The sequence below is a fragment of the Humulus lupulus genome, chromosome 7, assembly GCF_963169125.1.
Source record: "Humulus lupulus chromosome 7, drHumLupu1.1, whole genome shotgun sequence".
NCBI lineage: Eukaryota > Viridiplantae > Streptophyta > Magnoliopsida > Rosales > Cannabaceae > Humulus > Humulus lupulus.
Genome location: NC_084799.1, coordinates 44,603,649 through 44,609,245, shown reverse-complemented (window position 1 = coordinate 44,609,245; position 5,597 = coordinate 44,603,649). Strand labels below are relative to the sequence as shown.

Genomic DNA, 5,597 nt, shown 5'->3' with positions numbered 1-5,597 from the left:
ATTTTTATTTTCTCATGACGTTAGATGCTTTTAAAATATTTAAGAAATGAAAATTATTGTAGACATCTTTTTAATTTATCTTATCCACCAATTTTTATTATATCTGTTGGTAAGTGATTCCAATATATTATTTTTAAGTTTAAAATTACTTAAAAATATAATTTGTAAAGGAAAATTATTAAATATTCTCCCTTACTTTTAAAGGAAAACTATCAAAGTAATTCCAAAGAAGTGGTTGCATTTCCTTTTTGTCTAATGGAACGGGTCACATATTTATTCATTTTTTAATAATTCTTTTTATAAAGTTAGAAAATGGGTAGACGTGCCAGGGCCCCACATCAGTAGAACAACCGAGTTTTGCTTTACTTATGACCAACATGACAGAGAATAGTGTAAACAGGGCAAGGGATTTTTCAATAAGATTGGTGGGGAACTACACAAAGCGTAATCAATGAAACTGCCCTTCGCCCATTCCGTAAGAAGATCAGTAGGGGTAAGGAACTGGTGGTATAGTAGGCATGTTGTCAGAGATTTTGCGAAATGGACTCTAACTCTTCAGTAGATTCCTGCAATTTGGAGGTTGTCCCTGAGAATAGAGGACAGCCAACGTCGCTAGCCGATTATGACGAGTTCATACATGTCCCGCTGAAATTCCTTCCCAGTAATCCATTGGAGGTTATTAATGATCTCAGGCAGTTGGTTGAGCAGCAGAAGCTTGAGCTCTTCCAAAGCAACTGTGACCGTCGTTGCTTCGAAGAGTGTAATCAATCCTCTTAAAAGAAGATATCTGTAACGCCCCACGCCACTATAGCTGCTTCTTGGAATGACAACTGGTCCTTCAAACCAACATGAGTCTTTTCAGCGTGCTTTGTCCTCACTCGGAGGCTTTCTAGGAAAACTTCCCAAGAGGTCACCCATCATCAGATTGATCCAGGTCAAGCACACTTAACTTTGGAGTTTTTAGTGGTGGTCTACCGAAAAGAAGATGCATCTTGTTGATATAGGTAGTACCCATCAATCTATTTAAGCTCTCTTCAACTGTGTAGTCCCATACCTACACAGTCTTAGAATCATCACACTTGACCTTCCCCATGCGGTGTGGGATTGCACAACTTTTACCTGGTCTTTCCCCTTACGGATCACGGGATTCTGACTGTCACAATCACCTCCCCTTACGGGCCCGACGTCCCCGTCGGCCACACTTCCGGCTGGGTCAAGGCTCTCATACCATTTCTCAATTTGTGCATGTCATCCTTGTGCAGGGGCCATGCTAATCTTCTCTGTATCGTTCCAATTTTACCGGATCCGAAAAGGGGGTGATTTTGACAGTCAGAATCCCGTGATCCGTAAGGGGAAAGACCGGGTAAAAGCTGTGCAATCCCACACTGTCTGGGGAAGGTCAAGTGTGATGATTCTAAGACTATGTAGTCCCATACCTACACAGTCTTAGAATCATCACACTTGACCTTCCCCAGGCGGTGTGGGATTGCACAGCTTTTACCCCGTCTTTCCCCTTATGGATCACGAGATTCTGACTGTCACAATATCGGTGTTAGAGGATGAGCTAGTGGAGAGGATGAATAAATGGGTTGCAACCTCTGAAGAACTGACATATCAGTATGAGACGTGGGCGGTTGAAAGGGAAAGGTTAGTGAAAGCCTTGCATGATCTGAAGGCTGAGGCAATCGCCAACTATGAAGCTTGCATTGAGATGAAGATGGGTGTCGTTCTTGGTTCCAGCCTTTTCAGAAGGAGTGATGACAAATAAACAATTTTAGGGATGTCACAAAAGGCTCCAGTCAACTCTAGGTTCATATTTACTAGGGGTTTATCATTTTAATTAGTTATTAAAATGTATGAATGGCATCTTAGTGTTTACTTCTTATGTGGTTTAACTATTGTCAAGATATACGAATTATGATGGTAATGGGGAATGACATCCTTCTTATTTGAATGTAACCAAGGAAACATCAATTAATACTTGTTCTTAGGTCTTCTACATTAGTAGTCTGCTCAGCTATGTCTAATTCCAATTGGTCTACCGAAGTGCAATGAATGGCTTCATTAACATATATAGGGTATATCGATAGAGATAATAATATTGTCTCTATCGATATAAGTAAGACTATTACAACTGTAAGCAAAATATTACAAATAACAAGTAAAAAAAGGGTAGAATAAGAGAATATGAAATACAACTCTACAAAAAATATACATATAAAGTAGAAGTAGTAGAAAAGATTACAACTCTAAAAACAATAGATACAAGCAAATATGTGAATAGAAAATAAAGAGAAAATGATAAAAAACAATAATAGAAAAAGAAAGAAGAAGAAGAATTATTCTCACTCACACAACCAAAGTGAAGAGTATTAGGGATCACCAACTTCAAAAAGGTTTACTTGCGTTGCCTAGAAGCTTATTTTCCCATATCTCATTTCTCACAAATGGAAATAGCTCTCTAGAGTAAACAATCATTTTTGTGTTTTCTAGCAAAGTGTTGTAATGGATAGAAAACTTGTACGTATTACGAGTGAGCAATAGACTCCTATTTGTAAAGTTTCGAGTCACCCTTTGAACTCCAAATTCCACCAACCCCCATGGATGTTACCAATATTTAATTGGATGTTTATGGAATTGAAAATGAGTTTTGGAAGTTACATGAGTTGTTAGAACCGTTGAAAGTGGAAAATAAAAATTGGTTTAGCTGCCAGCTTCACGAGCCGAGGCCAATTTAAGCACATCACTTTTGTGCATCTTTTCAAAACAGTTCTGTACTATTTCCACATCACTTTGTAACCTCTAAACATATTATGGAGGTTAAAATCATGTCTCCAATAGTCAGATCATTAATGTTTTTGATCAATTCATATGAAGAAGTGAACATCAAATCTACACATTATTGGGTAATATTTTGGGGTTACAAACTTGTAACTGAAATTGTAACTCCAAATATGTTACATACTTGAATATTCACATTCTTCAAAGATTGTGTTATCCCAAAATTTGAAAAGGATGAAGTGGCACTAAAATTGACACGTGGCATGGATTAGTTAGGTGATCTGGCTTAGCAGTAGCCCAATGCATCAGTGAAAAATTTGGACTGCTTGAGAGATGTCATAGTCAAGTCAAATACACCCGAGGAGAATGTTTGGGCTAAGGTGTGCTTGGCTCGGACCCCAGTTCGAAGAACCCAAGTCCAAGGAGCTTAAAAGATGAGTTTGAACTTTGGCTCGAGGGACAAAAGCAGCAGGTCCGATCGGACCTTAGCTTGAGGAGCCTCCCAAATGTTTGGCTCGGATGTGTCCGAGGTAAGTTTCCTAGGTGGTTGGCTCGGACGTGTCCGAGGTGGGCTTCCTAGGTGGTTGGCTCGGACCTATCCGAGGTAAAAGGCTAAGGAGGAGAAGTCACATGCAAGCCAAGAATTGAGACTTAGATTTTGGCCAAGGAAAGGCTACACAATGTCCGATCGGACATGGTTGGAGGAGCCTATTGCTTGGCTCGGACTTGTCCGAGGTGAGATTCCAAAGGAAGTTGCCTCGGACTTGTTCAAGGTGAGATGCCAAAGGAAGTTGCCTCGGACCTATCCGAGGTGAAATGCCAAAGGAGGTTGCCTCGGACTTGTCCGAGGTGAGATGCCAAGGAGAGTGGCTCGGACCACCTTGGTCCAAGGAGAAGGCAAGAGGAGATTGGCTCGGACCACCTTGGTCCGAGGAAAAGGCCACAAGGTCTGATCAGACCTTGATTGGAGGAGGTAGGCTCGGACCTACCCGAGGTGAGAGGCCAAGGGAGTTGACTTGGACCACCTTGGTCCGAGGAGAGCCATGCATGTATGACCTTGGTCCGAGGAGAGCCAAGCATGTATGACCTTGGTCCGAGGAGAGCCATGCATACATCACCTAGGGCCGAGGAAAGCTTGGAGGAGTATATCTGACCGATACTTGCATGTAACCAACATGCATGTGTTTGACCAGGAGACTACGTCAAAATCCCCGGAACGACTTCAGCAAGAATTGGTTTAGGCACCCGGGAATCTCTCATTCCTCACTCAAATTGAGGAATCAGTTGTATTTTAAATATTTCTTGTAATTTAAATATAATATGAATAATAAAATATCCCTATCTAAAGGGGATATCAGTTGAGGATCCCAGGCCTATAAATAAAGGGTTGGTGGGATCGTAAAAGGACTTTTGGCAAATTGAGAATTAATCTGTGTTCTAGAGAGAGAAAGTGTGTTTTTCTTGAGAGAACCCTTTTTTTGTATTCTGGAATATTTACACTGAAGAAACTCAGTTGACATTGGTTCATCTGATCTTGAGTGTGAATACAGTAATAAAATCTCTAAGTGGATTAGGCTATTACCGACTATCGGGGCTGAACCACTATAAAATCTCGTGTTATTTACTTTCATTGATTAAATTGTCTATTATCGTTTACATTCTCTTGAAGGCTTGTCGTAATTGACATTCTCACGTCGTTGGCTAAAAACACAATCAACATTTTGGTGCTTTCATTGAAAGCCTGAAGAGAAGAACGGACAGTCCCTGAAGCAATATGGCACCTAAGAACACCACCGCGGCCTCCAAGAGGGCAAGCACCTCTAAGGAGCATGCTAGATCAGAGGGTCCTAGCATTCAACATCGTGAGAATGAGCCTAGAGTCGTGCTCGAGGATGTAGCTCCAGAAGTTGAAGAGCTCTAGGAGACCATGAGCACATTCCAGGAGGAGCTAGCTCAATTCAATGCTAGGTAGGAGGCCTTTGCTGAGGAAATGGCCAAGCAGAGACGGGAGATGGACGCTAAGAGCGAGGAGATCCGTCGACAGCAGGAGGAGGCCGACAGGCGGCATCGCGAAGCTGCACTTGCTCTGGAGGCAACTACGCAATTGACCTGGGCCAATGCTCAAGCTGCACCTGGGGTGACACCCGTCCCAGAGGCAAGGACCACAGAAGATGGTCGTAAGAAAACTGATAGACCATGCAGGGGTGGTGATAACCCACCTGGTCATGAGGAGGAGGGAGTCCGATCACGCACTGCCTCAACCCAAAGGGGGTACTCTAAGACCCCCTCAAGGAGCCACAGATCAGAGACTTCCAAGACAGGGAGTCATAGGTCAGGCAGTAAGAAAACACCTTCTGAGCAGGAGCACAATAAATCTCCTCGTGGGAAAGAGACTTCTCACTTCAAAGATGGACATGGGCGTGATGAAGCTGACAGTCACCACACCAACCAGTCGAAGGAGAAGAATAATAACCGACGAGGAGGAGAGGATCAACCAGCTCAAACAGGGAAGCCACCACAGCATCCCAACCAGCGTAATGGCAAAGAGCATGCTCCACCTAGCAGACCTTCCAAGAAGACTCAGAGTACGGTGTTCGACCGGTTGGGAAAGAACACTTCTCAGAAGAACCTGAGGGATGTCATTGATGATAGAAGGAGGATCGTCCCGGTCGAAGGGCAGGAGCCAATCCGTCCTACCATTCGAGTAGAAATACTCGATGATGGTGTGTCGGATAGGAGTGCCCGACCAGGCGGTCCCGAGAGTGCACCCCTAGCAGTGGCCCCAGGCATCCAAGCCCAGCTTGATGCTTTGACAG

At 43.1% G+C, this 5,597-nt stretch overlaps 1 pseudogene; it reads right to left on the bottom strand.

Moving 5' to 3' along the window:
* Positions 1-1,216: 1,216 nt before the first annotated feature.
* LOC133792942 (U6 spliceosomal RNA) lies at positions 1,217-1,326 on the bottom strand (annotated as a pseudogene).
* Positions 1,327-5,597: the final 4,271 nt, after the last annotated feature.